Source organism: Rissa tridactyla, chromosome 10 (genome assembly GCF_028500815.1).
Source record: "Rissa tridactyla isolate bRisTri1 chromosome 10, bRisTri1.patW.cur.20221130, whole genome shotgun sequence".
NCBI classification, from domain to species: domain Eukaryota; kingdom Metazoa; phylum Chordata; class Aves; order Charadriiformes; family Laridae; genus Rissa; species Rissa tridactyla.
The window spans coordinates 1,390,768-1,407,349 of record NC_071475.1 but is presented as its reverse complement, the minus strand read 5'-3'; the positions used below and the strand labels follow the sequence as shown (position 1 = coordinate 1,407,349).

The window sequence follows — 16,582 nt, the reverse complement described above, 5'->3', positions numbered from 1 at the left end:
AAACAGGAGGGGGAGGGAGTTCACATATCTTTTTTGGGGAAAACACAGATAGAAAACTTTTTTTTTCAACAAGAAATCAACGTGTTTGGCATGAAAAATGGAAGATTTGTTTCTCCAATGTGCAGTTCATGCTTCTATTTTCACGATAATAGATGAAAAACCCAGCACATTCTCACTGCTTCCTGAGATACGTGAGACATCCTGAATCTCTCTGAATTAAGAGCATCAAATAAAATTATTAGGGAATAGTGGCTGCTCTGCTTTGCTGGGAGCAGGATTTTAACCATAAGGCCAGGCGGATCACTATGATTATGGGGCACTGTATTCCCTGGCTCTGAAGACAAATTGGCGAGGTAGCATACACCACTGATTTCTTTTTACAAATTTTAAAAAAATATCCTAAATTCAATTCCTTATGAAGCTGCTGAGATCGCGTGACGGTACTAACAGAGAAAATGGGAAAATCATGATGAGAGCGTAAAAACTTTCCAATAACCCATTAAAGCTCTTCCTTTTAAAGCTGATCCGCGGCTGTTTTTAAGAAGCTGCTGTGGAAATTTCCGTTCTTAACAACAGGCCAAGCTCTGCTCTTGCCACATTCAGATGAAGCAAGATCTATCTCTTTTGGAAAAACTATTAATGTCTCGATTATGTGACAGGATTGAGTTTTATGCCTTGGAAAACAACTTAGGAAGTCCCAAAGCCCGATACTGTCAGAAGCTGCAAGGGCTTCTGGAGGAAGAAATCACTGTATACCTGCCCTGCTTATTTATTTCTTTTCTTTAGCCAGTAAAAACAGTTTGTTAGACAAATGCCTCACCCCCAACCAGGAGCATGTTTAAGAGTTTGAATTTCATAACGGCCCACAGCTTTCCAGGACAGGTAAAGCCTGGATGGTACCAGGCACTTCGTGCCTGCTAAGGGCAAATGAAGACTTTAACTTTTCTCTTTTAACAACTTTATCTCAACAGAAAACCTCCTACTGTCGCTTGAACATTTTATTGTTTAGTCAGTTAAATAATGCAGCTGGCAAAAAAAGGACTTAATTTATCCTTGTCTGACTGATTTCCAGTCACCTAAGAAAAGAAGCTGTCAAATGGAAAGCCAAATCCTGTGACACCTACACAACTGAAGAAAGCAATGGGAATGTTCCCTGGGAGATCAAATAAGGACTCGAGTGTTTGATTTCCATAGCAAGAATAGTGCACAATTTCCAGATGTTTATGACTTTGAAGAAAAACTGGTATAGAGATAAGGATCTCGGAAGCGCTCAAGCTGAGTGCCGAGTGCTGTGTGTACGAGACGTGCGATACTTCAACCTCTGATCCGTATAATAAAGGACAAGACATTCATTTAAGGCACCAGACAAGACTGTCTGTTGGTCATGAAACTCAGAAGTGTCTTAATGGCAAAATTGCAGACTTCTGCAAAGCTAAAAAATCCCCAAAAAACAACACAGAAGCCCAGCCCTTTCTGCTGCCATTATGAGACAGCTTGGTCAAAAGATTATCGCTCTTAACTGTATTCCGAGCTTATTCTTCAGACAGTGCCAGGTCCTACAACACACGTTTCATAAAATAGTATATTTGATTCATAGTCATGTACTGAATGAGCTGAAAAAAACCATTCTGATAATTTCAATTATTTTCTTAAGGTGCTGTAAGTAGATAGATTAAAGTTCAGGTATACAAGAAGAGCATTGGAGAGAATATCATTATTACTTTCAATGTTTATATTGCTGTAAAAAGAGAAGGATGAAGAGTTTTGCAGGATAGAGATAAGAATGATAAAGAAAAAAATGTTTCAAAACAAAGTCAACCTCTTTTGTGTAAAGAGAAATCATTTTGCCAGAACAGTCAAAAGCAGGAAATTAATAATTTATCATTTAGAATATGATGGCTGGTGGTTTTTTTCTTATTTGCCATATAGCTGAAAGGTAGGAATGTCATATTGCCTTGGTACCTGAGCTCTAACCCAGAAACTCTCCCTCCCTAGGTGGAGAGTTCAGAGGCAACACTGCAGAACTAAACTGGAGGACCTGATTTTTCAGAATATTTGGCTTTTATGTTTGGAGTTTGATAACATCAGTTAATTATGAAGGAATCTTTTATCGTTTCTCAATCTGGTTGACCCTAAACCACGCAGTTAGGCAAGAAAAGAGCAGTTCTCATAGTCTGCAATTAGAAAATAAACTAGTAATCAGATAGAGATTACTATCAGAGCAAAACATTTGGATTGAAACTAAACTACTTCATATACTTGTGTTTAAGTACCATGAAACGTAGCACATGCTTAAGTGTATGGATTATTAATCAGAGCCTTGAAATACACCCTCAAAATAGACTTCAAGGGATTCGTCCTTTCTTTTCCTAGAGATGAGAAGGGGATTTTTACCCTTGCTACAGGGAGACCAGCCTCGCCGAAATACCTGGAAGCCCATATCCTAATTCACTGGGTTCGCAAGTGCCGGGGACTAAGAAGCTTGCACAGGCCAGGACGGGGCTTGTTGAGGTTTTAATCTGATTTTAACACTTTCATTGACCAGGCTATACAGTTAATATTTTAAAATACTTCGCTCCTTCTCTCCCTGTAAATGTGCAGTTTAAAACAGGCATGTCCTTATTCAAAGCTGCCGTAAGAAAGAGGCTCTTGTCTTAAACATTTGTGTCTCACTGCTAGCTTTAAAAATTACTCATCTTTAATAAAGTTACCACAAATGGCACAATTTATTTTTGCACAACAGGAGTCTATCTTTTTTCCCTTTCCATAAAATATACAAAAACAGGTGGCTAGATTTCCTGAGAAAAATCTATTTTAAATGTTTACTTGTTTAAGGTATACTTAGGAATTTTAAATGCTCTTAAGAAAAACTTTTTATTATGTCAGGTTTCAGTAGTACTTTTTCTTTTCACCTGTAGTTTTAAACTTTCTCTAACTCTACAGCTTATTTTATTTTGTGTGTGTGCTGTTCATATATTATTTTCAGATTAGGAAAAAAATTCTTCAAATAACAGTTGAGAAATACAGCATGCAGTAATGTTTTTCAAGTAGTTTGTTCAGTGGTTACAGTTCATAAGGAATGCCTAAACACATGGTTATGTGGCGTATTTTAATTTCTTAATTATTGTAAACAATTGATACTGTAAACACAGCGCAACATGTGATAGGACTCCAGTGGACATTGTAGAAAAATGCTGCCCAGCCTTTTTTAAAAGTGTGAAAAGTCTAATACATTTCCGATGTATTTTCTTGGGTTTGGTTTTTTGTTTTGGTTCGTTGGTTTGGGTTTTTTGGGTGGGGTTTTTTTTTTGCTTTTCATTGAAAGGTTCTGGACTGTAAAATCTGGATTAAACGAAGGGAGGTTTGGTTAATAAAACAATAACATCTTTAGAATCCATATTCCTAGATGATATCATAGTTTTACAAAGAGGCCTTTTTCCCAGTGAAGTTCACAAATTAGATTTTGTTACTGGTTATGTTGCCATTTTTGGCAAACTAGAGTTTTATGAGCTTTTTTGGCTGAGCCGCCCTGTAAATCTGAAATAGCTTTGCCCTCCCCTTTTCCCTCCTTGCATACAACCATGAAACGATGCAAAATATTGAGAGAAGTGAACCCTTTTTCCACGACAGCTTCCCAGCAGGTGGATGGCACCGTGGCCCCAGCAGCGGTTCCCGGGCAGCCTGGGATGGAACAGGATGCACAACAGCTTCTGCAAGTGCCCGAGCTCCCCGTTCTGCTGATGTTGTTGGGATCTGAAGGCATTTCACACCTTGTGGTCAGTCGCGTCAGGCCCCGTGGGCTCAGATCACCCTGCTTGTGAGGACTCCAGGCTCTTGCTTTCCATCTGGTTCTGCGCAGTGCTGCCACTGCCTGAACGAGCCGCTTTTACTTCACGAGCCTCTTCTGATTTATGGATTTAGACACGCTTTTCATAGGCCTCCGAATGGAGGGATGTTAATCCATGATCATAGAATCACAGAATGGTCTGGGTGGGAAGGGACCTTAAAGCTGATCCAGTGCCACCCCCTGCCCTGGGCAGGGACACCTCCCACCAGCCCAGGCTGCTCCAAGCCCCGTCCAACCTGGCCTTGGACCCCTCCAGGGATGGGGCAGCCACGACTTGTCTGATCCAAGTGGAGTGCCAGTTTGCACTATATTGCAGTTACTGGGTTAGACCCCCTGTTCTCTGGTATTTCTCTGTTATTTCATTCTTGGGTGTGTATATGAGTGCATCATGCCGCACTGCTACCCGGGGATTTTCCTTCATCAGTGCAAATAATAAACTATCGAATAACCGTGACTTTTTTGATTCCTTTATTCTCATGAAGAAACAAATGATCGGATCCATATCAGGAAATCCCAACACGGGTTTGCAGAACTGAAGAAGCTGCGGGTGGGGTGGGAGAAGGGGAAGGCGAAAGGCAGGCGAAAATTTATTTCATCTTCTTTTTCTGGGAAGATGCCACGAATGTGGACTGCATTTCTACATAGCAAATTTGCAAGAGTGTTGTGTAACTCATGTTCAAAATAGTAATTGAAATGTATAGTGTTTATTACGTTCCCATATGTTTGTAATCGAGGTACAACTCTAGTGGATGGGAAGCAAAAAACTATAATTTGCTGCTTAGCATCAGAGCTGTTGCACATTCATTTAAATAGCTTTATTTATCTTCTTCCCCATAAAGAACCTTCCATACTGTAAATTTATTGAATGGTTAATGGCCCAAAAGTATGGGGTTCATTACAAAATGAAGTATTTATTGCAGTGTTAATTAAATAAAAGCATTGTAATCTTTCCAAATTGAACAATTATGCTCATTTGAACATTTTAAACAGAAAATCTTTTATATACTAATTGAGTTGCATAATGAAAAGCACGTGTAATGGAAATTTTAATCAAAACAAATACTGAAATAATTTGAACACTTTTTACAATATAAAATGTCTACCTCAGTTTTTATTAGAAATATTATAACAGCCAGATTAGTTTCAGAACTCATGACCTTTGAGTGCGGTATATTATTTCTGAGCTGATAGGCCACCCTCGCATACCAGTTGGCTAACCCCTTAAACATCAAAGTTACTGCTTGGCTACCAGCCTCAAACCATGACAGACTGGCTGCAAGCCCAAAACTTGACAGCCTGGCGCTAGGCCTGTAGCCTTAGCTGACAGCCTTTTCTGCGAGGGGCTGATGAATGATTTCTGGCAACTGGTGCTGCGCTCTGACTGACTGGGAGAACAGCATTCAATCAGAAAAATGTGCACGGAACCTCCGAAGGTCTGTAAGAGATGGCGCTTTGCCGAACGCCCAGATCAGCGGCGTGTTCGCACCCAATTTTTTATTTATTTATTAAATTTCACCCGGCAAGCCTAGAATATTTGCAACTGCAATTGTATTTCAAATAGCTTTGCCGCCTAACATCTAAATTTTATTCAGAATTCAAGACTATTCTTTTGCTTCTCTCTGCTTCCTGTTCTGAACCCTTGTAGGCCGAGTTGGCTTTGTTTTTTCATTTGCGGACAAAAGCTGAATAACGCGTATTCATTTGTGAGTCTGAATACAATTCCTAAAAGATGAAATTGCATGCCACGGGCTTGCAGCTGGATTTGTTTCTGTTCAGAGGAAGGCATGTCACCCAGCCTCTTTTCCTGGGAGTTTTCCTGTTTGTAGACTGGCATTTCCTAAATCATATTCCCATTTAACAATTCTATATTATTAAATTGAGGAAAAAGGAGAGGAACCTTTTAGATCCTTTTCTTTGCTTGATATAATTGCACTGTAAGGGGAGCGGTCCATTAGTTGACATCAAGATTTTGCTGGGATTATCAAGAGATTTAAGGATAAATCTCTAGAAAAAAAGCCCGTGTAATGAAAAGGTATGAGCAGTAAGCTGACAGTATGTTGATGAAAATGCTTTGGAAGCAAATTCCTACTCACTTTATCCTTAAAGTGAACAATTATTTATAGGAATATGTAATAGTAATCCCTTACAATGACTGAACATAGAGGTTTTTATAATAAAATGGGCCTAATTGAATACAAGTGAAAAAAAATGTGTTGTTATTAGGCAAAGGAGCTATATCTACATGGTGCACCGTGTCCAGAGAAGGGCCACGAGGATGATCAGAGGGCTGGAGCACCTCTCCTGTGAGGACAGACTGAGAGAGTTGGGGTTGTTCAGTCTGGAGAAAAGAAGGCTCCGAGGAGACCTTCTAGTGGCCTACCAGGATCTTAAGGGGGCCTACAAGAAAGCTGGGGAGGGACTTTTTAGGATGTCAGGTAATGGTAGGACTAGAGGGGACGGATTAAAACTAGAGATGGGTCGATTCAGACTGGACGTTAGGAAGAAGTTCTTCACCATGAGGGTGGTGAGACGCTGGAACAGGTTGCCCAGAGAGGGGGTGGAAGCCCCATCCCTGAAAGTATTTATGGCCAGGCTGGACGGGGCTCTGAGCAACCTGATCTAGTGGGAGATCAGTAGGGTTGGAACTAGATGATCTTTAAGGTCCCTTCCGACCCTAACAGTTCTATGATTCTATGATTTTGCATCTGAACTGCAACAAACACTGTGACCATGAAATACATGTATATAAAGGGATTTTAATGGAGCTAAAAGAATATCTAAAATGTGAATTTGCAGTCGTGGTGAAAACACCTGTGATGGTGACTTTTTTTTTGCCCAGCGTACACTGACGCAGGTACCCGTCTCTGCAGGATAAAGCACGTTATTCCCTTACCTGTGCTGGTAACATGAAAGTCTATGTGCAGTAGCAGTTTTTTCCTGTTGCACAATATGTCTTTGTAGCTGTTTGAGCGACAGGTTGCACGTTCACGTGAGCAGGCATCCACGTGATACTAGTAAAGATGAGTGATTGCCAACGCATTATGACACGGATATTTCTAGATCGCGGCTAATGGGCTATGACAAGCCCTAGTGAAGAGTCAGCTACAGCAGCCTTTTATATTTCAAAAACCATTTTCATCCCTTCTCCCAGAAAGTCTGAATGAATTAGGAGAGGAACCTCTTGCAGCGAAAACTTGTTCTTATTTTTCTGATATTAGTGTGGAATAGATGTCCTGCTGTTCAGAGCAGAGAGTCGGTGCAAGCAGGAGGGAATCCAGCTGTAGGCTTCCTGAAATGATCCCATCACGATCTAGCAAGCTAGATGATGGGAAAAAAAAAAAAAAAAAAGCTATAAATGTGAAGCAAATATGCAGAACAATATATAAACAGATCAGAAAGCCTAGTACTTTTTGTGCATAAGGGTGATAAATGCAATGACCAAGGATCGTGTTGAAAACATTACCATGTTATTATTTATTATATAAAGCCTTTTCCACCTCAGACACTGCAGAAAAGATTCTTCTTTCCTGGGTTGCAGAGGGAACATTTCCATCCCAAGGAGATTTGACTGTTTAAAAATCCGGGTGAGCAAAACTAGAATGACTTCACTGAATAGTTTAACATAATATCCCGAGTGTACTTCCTAACCAAGATATCTAAGTTTCACTAAAGAAACCAAAAAGGAGAGGGAGTTTTTGTCGCCTTTTTTTTTTTTCTTTTTTTTTTTTAAGGTGGGGAAACCACTTGCCGCCTTATTGTAACCATCTGTGAGAAACACCAAGACAAGTGAAGCCGAGTTAGAAGGAGCAGCAGACAAAACATCCCCGTGTGCACCCACCAAGGAGCACGTCTGAGGGTTCAGCAGCTCAGGGTTCAAGCCGGGGCGCGGGGGGGAGGCGGGCAGGCGCTGGCAGCCTCTCGGCAGGGCTGGGCTGGGGGCGGCCTCCAGGGGAGGGGAAAGCGGGGGAAACACAACCGTGGAGAACTGTAACGTTTGCTGCCAAGGCAGGAAGATGAGCACATTCCTCCTGGAAGAAGAAACTCTTCCTTCTCTGGGTAAAAGCTGCCACTCCGCAGGCTCTGACCTCCCGGGGGGCAGCACCCACCTGGCGTTCCAGGAGCGGCACAGTGCAGGTGTCCTGCCTTCTCCAAGGTCTCGGGCAGGAAAATAACAGATTGTTGCACCCAGGTTGAAAATACCATCCAGATGAATATGCTACCGATGAGCTTTCACATGCAAAACAGCAGAAGCAGAGTAATTTTTGCCTATAAGAACGAACATATTAACTGTTATCCTGCTAATAACTACTACAAGAAGGTGTAGGAGCTGCATTTCCATGGGCTGTCCATGAGCTGTGGCAGCAGCTCCCGCAGGTGAGACCTGCACAGGGCTTGCTGTCTGCTCCCCTTGCCCACTGAGACAGGGCTTGGGGACCCACCAGCTCCCTCCTCTGCCTGACCCTTGGGGCTGGCAGCAGATTTGGACCTGCTGGAGCCTTTCCTCCTGTCCTTCCATGGGTATTCACAAGCGTTTCATTGAGAATAAAGAGGTAGCCCAGGTATTCCTGATCCCTGCTCTTTGCTGGCTCTGTAGGAAGGCGATGGGATAAAGAGAGGAAGCAAGCAAGTACCGTATCTGCTAAAGTGTTATTTAAATTGTGCCTGAGCCTGATGGAGCGCTGAGACTGTAGGGACCTTCACAGCGTTGGTAAGCCCTGTTCTCTAGGCAGAACTATATTCCATCAGAGAAACAGCTACAAAAGTCTCTCCCCAAAAGCCAAAGCCCAACAAGATACGGGAGGGAGGAATAAGGGTTACACGATAGATCTCAAACGTATTAGCAGGTGTTGAAGGAAACTGAAATTTGCCTTCTTCCAGGGGTTATTTCAGGATTATGAAAAAGTAACATAAAGAAGGGCTGTTTCTCCTGCAAATTGCCTCAAATTAGTCATTTTAATCTTATTCTTACATGGTGTCTCACGTTACTTGGGATCAGGAGGTCAATCTCCCAGTTGTTCCCGCTAGGCAGTGTGTTTGCAGAGCACGAATCCCGGGGAGGTGTGCTGCAGGAACACCGCCGGGGCTGCTGGCACTGTGCGTCCCGGCCACGGGACCAGCCCAGTGCACATCCCCTTGCCCCCGGCCACGCGCCCAGGGTTGGGTTTGGGTCCGCAGCATTAGATCCATCGTGCCGGCACCGCTTGCTTGCTGCCACAGACACAGTCAGGAATATGCCCACACGGAAGGGGCAGGAGCCGCAGCTCCGCAGAGCCTGCTCTGCCCTCACCACCCTCAAGGAAAAGGGCCTGTTCGTGTGCCCACCCCTGTTCGTGTGCCCACCTGCAGCCCCAGCCGCCCACCTCCCGGGCGAGGACCGGAGCCTCAGAGGCTTTTATAGCAGCTCTGGGACCTTTTATGGCTCAAAGGTTTTGATACCGTTGAGGGGCCTGTCATAGACTAGTTTTTTAAATTTTACCCACCTGCCCCCCCAAATAAGAAAGCCCTTTTGCAAGCATTTCTATTTCAAATACGAAATTAAAATCAAAAATGGATAGTGGTAGCTGTCCGCTGGTGTCACTGCAATTTCTAGGTTTTACCATTTCTTTGCATTAAATTACTTCAGTAATTCCCAGTCTCGGTCAGGATTAAGATCGTCCCTGCTGAGCTACCTGCAGGGTGGAAGAGCGGGTCATCTCTTAGCAATCCCCTTTTTAAAGTACATGAAATGAAGTGAGCTGAAGAGAACCCAGGATGATGGTCTTACAGAAGTCAAGTGCAGGGACCTGAGTAGTGAGTGGCATACGGGTGTCAGAACAAATCTCCTGCTTTGCCAAAGCTGTCTAATGTGATTTTTTTCATCAGTCACTTCGGTAGGAGTCACTAAAGATGTTTAAGACTTAATTCTCCTTGATTTTAGTGAGAGACAGGCATTCGGATCCTCCTGAAAATCCCAGAAGGCATGCATCTACGTTCTTAGGTAATCATATATAGCTAAAAACACCATATTACTTCTCTGTTGAATGGAGAAAATATCTTCCTCACAGAGAAATTTGATTTAAAAAGGCTAGAATATACTAAGATTGTTGGTTATTACAATGACGTGACTCAGCTTTAAATACCTAAACTGGACAGGAGGGACGGGGTCCCAATGCTGGGCTGTTAATCACTGGTATGGTTAAAATGGGCCAAATTCTACAATCCTTACTCAGGCAAAATTCATGTGAAAAATCAGTATAAGGTTTGCCAGGGTAAAGATTTGGACTTGCAGTGGGTGATTGCTTAGTCTTTTATCGTTTGCTAGATCAGCAAACTCCTCTCAGCATGCCGCGTGCACACAGGATATAATTTAGACCACCTACGGAACAGCTCGTCTGACTCCTAACTGCAAGCCATTAAAAACGAGAATGTAAATATGATATTTGAGCCAATAGTGCCATCAACGTAGGATGGATTTCTGCTTCAAAATCAGAGGCACGTCGTGCCTGACTGGATTTCACAACCCACCGCGTGTCTGTGGATGATCTGGAGACTCTGAAGCGAAAAAGACCCAGAGCTGGTAACACGCTGCAGGTTGAAGGACTGTAATTAGCTCAGAATACGGCCTGCCGCTGGTAGAGCTGCAAAAGCACAGTCGGAGCAAAATTCTTCTCACCTGGATGCTGCTGTGGATTAGGAGCAACTCAGCTTACAGCAGCTCCTCGGTGGTGCAGAAGAGCGTGAAGCCCGGTCCACAGAGCCCTGCAAGAACTGTTATTTTTAATTAGTGCGAGAATAGGGCTTCAGGAGCTAAGTGAAGTTTAAGACCCTGTTCTCTCAGGAGCCATACGCGTGCATGCTAGGCCTTCAGAGCTGAGTAACGGGAGCGACAGCTGTGTAACAACAACCACTTTGGGTGCTGGAGGGAACTGAACGGCCGGGGAGCTGAAGCAACCTGCGTCTGAGGGCGCAGGGAAGGTGATAACGCACCCGGCAGCAGGTGCCGGGACGGCAATTAATGCCCCGCGTCAACTGCTCCGCGCTGCCTTGGCTGGGCTCGTCCTTCAGTGGATGGCGCGTACGCTGTTCTTACGGTACTCTTGGCAGTTCGAAGCACTCTACAGCCAAAGCCAGCTATAGCATATGGAATTTCAGTGGTGTTTATATTTCCATGTGAAAACCACTGATATGATGACTTAGTCATTTATGTAACATCAGGGGATAGATGAAGATGGGGATCCTGGCCTTTTTCCACCCTCAAACATGTCTTCTGTTTGTAACAGTATGCCACGTTTCCCTGGATGTGCTTTTGCTGCATTGATGAATTTGTGATTAATGAGGTTTTTATCATAAAAAATTCTGTACACAACTATAAATTACATGCAATTATATGTGCAGAAACAAAGTAAAAAATATTTGGGTTGGAGTGCACAACTTTGATTTGGCCACATTTACTGGTTATATGCAACCAAATCTGGTCGTTTTTCTTACAAAAACAGAGTAATTAAATAACAGTAATGATACTTTTGCATGCAGACTGAGTGACATAATGTGGCTTATTAATGAGAACAACAAAGAACAGTGGGATTAAATGCATCCCTGGTGTAACACAGTTGCTAAAAATCAACATTACCACTGGGACTAATTTGGTCTAAAATGGATTGTTTCCCAGAGGGCGTTGCTATGTGAAAACTTCTTATCTTTGAGGAAAAAAAGAAAAATGACCTCACTTTACATTTGCTTTCTTTTTCACTTGCCTGTTTCCACTGGTTTCAGCGTGATTGTACAGGTGGAAAGGGGGGGGGGGGGGTGCATGATTCCATCCCACCATGTAAATAGACACAAAATTTAACGTCCTGCTGGGGACACAGAATGCTTTGAATCTGCCAATTTTCAAAGAGTTTGCAAACAACGTAGCTATAAGATATTAGTCTAACAAATATTTCCAGAGATTGTATTAAACTTGTGAGCCTTAGACAGCAAACACCGTGTTTCCTGGAGAATAAGGGATTCCTAGAAGCTTCAGCTGTACCTGGCAGGATGAAATGACTACACATTAAATATATATATATATACACATACATTAAAAATAACCCTTCTTTCAGATTTTGGAGACGACAGGTCCAAATGACCTAGTGTTACCCTTGTGGTGGTCACGAATCAAACTCTGTAGGTCCAGGGTAACGGACCAGTCAAAAATGCACCTGTGTTCGGAGCATTGCCTGGTGCACGGCATTAAATTAATTGTGAGCTGCTCACCGAACAGGTTGTTGTTAATGGTTCTCAATGACAAACTTGTTAAATCCAACCTGCTTTGCTTGCAAAAGTGTAGGTGTAATTAAGGCCTAATTCCCCAGTCACTGTCCCTGGGAAATAATTTAGTTCTGCTCTGGACAGAATAGCCATTCCAGTGGCTCAGGATTCATCCAAGTGCTCTGTGTCGCTAAATCTTTATGCATGTGTGATACAGGAAAAATAAATTTAGAGAGGAAACCTATTTCAGATTTAAGTTTCTAAGAAGCAATTATAGGCAACAGTGAATAAAAATAAATTTTAAATTATGAAGAACAAATTATGAAGTTTGATGGTTTCCACTTGACAATTTAAAAAATAAATCTATGCATGGGATTTTTAATATAGACCAATAACACTGCACCTTCCTGAAGGCTAGAGATTGAAAAAGAATAACACATCAACGTTATACTGATACAATACTCTATACCCTAATTTTCTGCAGAATAACATGTTTTTATTGGATAGAAAAATTTTGTGTCAGCTTTTAACCATGTTACAGTTTCTTCTGGCATCCAGACTTGGGAAGCTAACATTTATCTGGTCGGACTAGTAGCACCTTACAGCCCAATCTGAAACTTTCTCTAGTCCTCTACTAAATAAACTTAACAAGGAGCCTGGGAATCATAGTTTTCTCTTTACAGATGCCCTTTAACCTTCCCGACTGTTCCTAGCTATATGTTTGTTTACACAGAACACAGTACTTCTGTGAAGCGCTAGTCTGCCCACCTCTACGGTCGTTTCCTACGGAGGAGAGAAAAAAGAAGAAAGCTTGTTGATACACTTCACTTTTCATTTGCCTCAGTGTAATCATCTTCCGTGATTTACAGTCTGGGAGTATGTTGATCTTCCTTGCATCACTGCTTTAAAGGAACGATAACGTATACACAGCCAGCTTTTGGTTCACGAATTGGAATAACGTTAATTTTAATGTGAAAGTGCCCATTGAACAGCTTGACTTACAACGTACCTCCGCTATGGATGCTGATAACGGTTGGGATGGCGTTTTAGAGAGGCTAAAACTACAGCCAGCGTGGCTAACCATTGAACAGTTGTCTTCAGTGTAAAATTTAGTTTGAAAGTGTCTTACATAGGGTTTGGACACAGCAAGACTTTTAACAGTCACGCCACCAAATTTACCCGGAGCGAGGACATTCGTCAGACTCCGGCATCCCTTTCTAGCAGGCCAGTCACTGGGTGATTGTACTGCAAGACTACCTAGGTGGTAAAAAAGTGAAATAATGATGAGATTTAAAAAAGAAATAAATCCACATACAACTTGGTGTCCTCGCTGTTTTGACTTCGGCTTACTTGGTCTGCGTCAATGCAAGGTGCTGCCCGGGGGCTGCGTGACCAGTGCCCGCTCCATCCCAGGCTCCAGGACTGGCAGGGACCAGCCGGGGCCCCTCGCGGGAGCCATCCGAGGGAGGGGGTGTCGCCGGGAGAGGGACAACTATCCCGGCCGGGGAAGGGAAGCCAGTGGCAGCGCGGCAGCGCCTGCTTGCACCGTGCGAGCCCTCCCCATACGCATCTGTTCCCACCCGGCGCGCGGCAGCCGAGTGCCGTTCAGTGCCGCGGTCGAGACAGTGTGTTTTGAATTCCAGAATGCCTCTATCTTCGTTTTAAGGAAATACGATCCCATAGATAATTATTTCACTGCTGAAGGATGGCTTTCCAGGCACGGTACCTTCCCTTTTATAAAACCTATGTCTATTTTATCTAAACCACCAGAAATCATAATAACTACCCTCCCCCCTTCCCCTTTTTTTTTTTTTACACATAAATTTGCTATCATTCCTTCTCATACTTGAATGTTCTCCCACCTGTCCTCAATTTAATCCGTGAATGTAAGCACATAAATCTTCATGACATTTTGGCAGAAAGTACCTATTTTCAGATGACTCCTTTAGGAAACTCTGAATCCAGGTGTTGTTTTTTGCATAAAGTGTTGCAAAAGGGGAATTTTAATGTGACCATACAACCAAAAAACTGGTTACATTGGAAATTCTGTACAGGGGTGGGCTAGCATGCGTGCGAACTTTGCATATCTTTTCCACACCCTGAGTTATATTCAGAGAGCTAAATTATAATTACTGCGCCATCTGTAAAGGGGAGGAATATGGGATTTTACTGCTACAAGCATGTGATTACGCACACTTTGCTATGGGTAACGAACACGCACTGGATGTTTAAAAGTCCTTTATCACATGTGACAAAAAGGGATGAAAAGTGGAATGCCGATCTCAAAACATATTTTTGGGATGGGGTGGGGAAAAAAAAAAAAAGAAAAAAAGTGAGATGAAACAGTTGGCTGTTTTTCTTTGGCCAGATGGTTTCTAAACAAAGATCAGAATCTATTTGAAAGGCTGATCATAAGGTCCGCACTAAATAGTTCTGACATAAGGACTGCATGATGTGAAATTTGAAAAGCCTTTTACCTTTAGTTACTGCGGGGCCTATGAGAACCCCAGCTTTGTTTAAGGTTGTACGCCGAGTTCCAGTTGAGGTGCTCACTCTTTGCTTTCTACCAGCTTTTACAGACTGTACAGGGACCAGATTTCTTAGTAAGTGCGTGCTGTTCTAACCATTGGGGAAAAAAATCTCACTCTTTTAAAATTAGTCTAATTTGTCACCAAACTGAAAAGGCCTCCCAGATAACTGATCACTAAAAAAATAGCCTGTGTACCTAAGCACGTGTGTATGGCTCCCATATTAAGAAAATACACAAAAGTCCTTTGTTTCTGAGGTGGTGAGGAGACCGTGGTATTTTGCAGTCCACAGTCTTTTACTTTTCTCCCAAAGGTGGGATTAGCTGGCGGGGGTGCTTTCTCTATTAATGGGACAAATAACTGACTGGGAGAAATTCAAAAAGGGGAGGAAAAGAAAAGACTACCAAAAAGAAAAAAGTAAAAAAAAAAAGAAGAAGAAACTTCGACAGGGAATTAGTTGGCTTGTCTTCCTCTGATATAAAATCTTAACACACACAGCCCTAAAAAAAAAAAAAAAGTCCTATAGCAAAGCAGCTCTACATCTCACCCACACCTTTTTCTCCTGAGAGCGGACGGAGGAGCGGACCACACAGGGCAGCGGTTTCGCGCTATCTCTCAGCTCACGCTGCTGGCAGGCAGGCAGATGCGATGGAGATAAGGGCGGTACAAGGACTTAGGCGGAGGATAAGAGTGTGCATTGTTCCAACCTTGATATTCCCCACTATAGACAGCCGATTATTTTTTTTTTCTTTAAATCCCGTAATCACTTATATTTTGCAGAACAACAACAAAAAAAACCCTTTCTCCTTTTTGCTTCTAACGGCCTAATCCTGCAGAAAGGCTTTGCTCTGAATTCATACTTTTCTATAGGGCCACAATCTCTTTTCTAGTGAAAAGGTTAATTCAGAGGTCTTTTGACCGTGCGGGGCGGCCGGGAGGGCTCCCGAGGTGGCGGCACAATTGCCGGCGCAGGAGGGGAGAGGCAGCTGCGGCGCCCGCGTCTCAGCACCCGCTCCCCGCTGCCCGCAGAGTTTCTGGAGTCGGCCCCGACTGCGGGAGCCAAGATAAGACACCGGCGTAAGGAAGATTGATGCGTTGATTGTGCTGCCTGAGGCCGCAGCGTTCAGCTGCCGCCGCCACCTCCTCGCAGGGCTTTTAGCACCAGCCCCGATCTCTCGGGGGCTGCTGACACAAAGGGGAGGGAGAGGCCGCGTCGGGGCGATCCCAAAGGGGATGCCTGACGTACCTGCTGCCACCTTTACGGGCCACCTCGCATGGCACCCGTGCAGGTGAGCAAAGCCAGCCCCTCGCACTCGGTCTCCTCAGCGCACCTTCCCTGAGAGACAAAACGCAGATTTGGATGGGCCCGTGGCGTTGGCGGTTGTTGCTGCTGCTTTTTTGGCATCATCAGAACAATCCCTTTAAAATCCCAACTTCCCATGAACTTACCCATTCTCATCTGAATTTCGGGTGCAGGGATTCCCGCTGGCCACCCTAATCTCCCGCTTGGGCAAAGGATTCTTTTCATGCTGATGGCACAAAGGACTTTGTGGCAAGTTTTACACAGCATGCGCAAATGAACTGATCTTCTGTTCACAAGCAGGAGGAGAATTTTCGTTCTTTCTTTCTTTCTTTCTTTCTTTAGTATTCAGTTCATAGTGGTTTGTTCCTTTTACTCACTCAAGCTATCCCAGGGTAGAGAGCGAGTTTCTTGCCAAAAATAGAAGCATATTCTACTTTGGGGTGGGGGGGAATAGCTTTACTATTCAGAAATAGCACTTTGCATTTGCTCTAGCAATCCGTGACAGCTTATAGAGAAACATTATGCTGCTGATAAAAACAATTTATAAGGTGAAGTTATGCCCCAGGTCCAATGGGACTTGTCCGTGAACATCTGAGAGCAGAGATTGTTTCCTGAAGGCTCATGTTGTGCAGTTCTTTGCTGCTGAACATCAATTCCAGCTATAGCAGATATTCC

General features: G+C 43.3%; 1 long non-coding RNA gene across 1 annotated transcript; it reads right to left on the bottom strand.

The window, feature by feature from the left end:
- Positions 1-6,605: 6,605 nt before the first annotated feature.
- LOC128915853 (uncharacterized) lies at positions 6,606-16,258 on the bottom strand. Its single transcript, XR_008468772.1, has 3 exons — positions 16,054-16,258; positions 10,500-10,585; positions 6,606-7,165 (listed from the first exon to the last, which is right to left on the bottom strand). It is a non-coding gene; the product is annotated as an uncharacterized LOC128915853 (long non-coding RNA).
- Between the last annotated feature and the right edge of the window lie 324 nt (positions 16,259-16,582).